The sequence below is a fragment of the Arachis hypogaea genome, chromosome 20 (genome assembly GCF_003086295.3).
Source record: "Arachis hypogaea cultivar Tifrunner chromosome 20, arahy.Tifrunner.gnm2.J5K5, whole genome shotgun sequence".
Lineage (NCBI taxonomy): Eukaryota > Viridiplantae > Streptophyta > Magnoliopsida > Fabales > Fabaceae > Arachis > Arachis hypogaea.
The window spans coordinates 100,091,397-100,093,315 of NC_092055.1; the positions used below are offsets into that span (position 1 = coordinate 100,091,397).

Consider the following 1,919-nt stretch of genomic DNA (forward strand, 5'->3'; position numbering starts at 1 on the left):
AAAATATTACACCCCCAATGGTACAGTTAACCATGCATGGACCTGGATCACTACATTTTCAGGTATACCTCCCATTAAAGCAGATATAGAACTACCTAAAGGAATAGTTTCTAATTCATTAATTTTATCTTTATGTATGCATAAATCTTTCAGAAATTTTGCATATTTAGGTACTTGTTGAATAACATCAAAAAGGGAAACAGTTACCTCAACCTTTTTGAAGATTTCTACCATTTTGGGATCAAGTTCCGTCTGCTTCCTGGACTTCCTTGCAGGGTGTGAAAATAGAATAGGAATGGCGCCACTTGCAGCTTCTGCATCCCTTGGTGCTCCATTCCTTGGCTGAGCTACTTCTTCTTCAACCATGTCTTGTACTTCCTCTTCCTCTTCAGCATCTTCCACTTCAACTATGTCTTCAACTGGGGCGTGTTCTTGTGGGCTTGGCTACTCCTGATTCCTCTCTTGCAATGTGGTTCCGGACCTCAAAGTGATGGCATTGATGCCACCCTTGGGGTTGGGTAAGGGTTGAGAAGAAATTTTACTAGAGCTTGAAGGCTGATTATTGGAAGTATTTATTGATCCAATCTGTGAGGCAAGAGCTTGTACAGCAGAGGTCAGACCATTCAAGGTGGAGCTAAGTGTGTTCTCCATGGCCTTTTGTCTTTGCTCAATAGACTGAAGCACTTCGTCATGAGAAGAAGAAGGGTAAGTTATCTGAGGGGCCTACTGTTGGTTGTTCTTAGGTGCTTGGGATTGCCTTAAGTGAGGTGCTTTGTAGGGCTGGTTTTGGTTTTGCTGTCTGTTGTTATTATTCCACCTCTGATTTCCATTGTTGTCTCTGCCTCCTCTGTTGTAGTTATCCCTCCAACCTTGGTTGGAATTATCCCTCCATCCCTGGTTGGAATGGTCTCTCCATCCCTGGTTGGAGTTGTCTTGCCAACCTTGGTTGTAGTTTCCACCTTGGTTGTAATTGCCGCCTTGTTGATTGTACCCTTGATTCGGACGGTCAGAGAAATTGTGAGTAGCTGCCAAGGTGTTATCTTCTTGTTGGAGCTGCAGACACTCATTAGTGTAATGACTATAATCAGCACATATTTTGCATACTCTTTGAGAAACCAACTGTTGACTTTGTTGTGGTGGGGGAGGCTGAGGTTGTTGTTGATTCAGCTGCATCTACTTTAGTAGGTTGGTCATCTCACATATAGCCTGTGTGAAAGCAGTAGTCTCATTACTAGAGGAAACCTCTGTAACAGCCTTTGAGTGGCTGTTCCTGTGCCTATGATTCCAGGTAGACTCAGCTAGGTCGCTGATCAGTTGCCATGCTTCATCTGCAGTCTTGTACTTTTTCAGGGAACCATTACTTGCACCTTCTAATGTAGTCTTATCCCGAGGCTTCATGCCTTGAGTGAAGTAGCTGATCAATACCAACTTGTCAATCATGTGATGGGGGCATGCGTCCAGAAGATTCTTGAAGCGCTCCCAATACTCATAAAGAGTCTCTGATTCGCCTTGAACAATGCAAGAGATCTCTTTCCTTAGTTTATATGTAACTTCAGCTGGAAAGTATTTTTCCAGGAATTCTCTCCTGAGCGTATCCCAGTTGGTAACAGTTGCTTCAGGTTAGGAGTAGTACCACTCCCTCGCCTTTTCCTCAAGAGAAAATGGGAAGGCGGTTAACAGAATAGAAGTTTCATTTGCACCATGATGCCTAACAGTAGAATAGGCTGCCTGAAAATCCCTGAGGTGCTTGATAGGCTCCTGAGCAGGTAAGCCATGAAACTTGGGCATCAAGTTGATTAGTGCAGTCTTCAGTTTAAAATCTGCAGCCAGATTTGGATGACGCACTTGATACGGTTGCAGTGTAAAATTCGGGGCTGCAGCTTCCTGGAGAGTAATCCTCCTGGGTGCTGCCATACTAT

General features: G+C 43.9%; 1 non-coding gene across 1 annotated transcript; it reads left to right on the forward strand.

Moving 5' to 3' along the window:
• Positions 1-1,434: 1,434 nt before the first annotated feature.
• On the forward strand, positions 1,435-1,542 carry LOC112787671 (small nucleolar RNA R71). Its single transcript, XR_003195071.1, has one exon. It is a non-coding gene; the product is annotated as a small nucleolar RNA R71 (small nucleolar RNA).
• Positions 1,543-1,919: the final 377 nt, after the last annotated feature.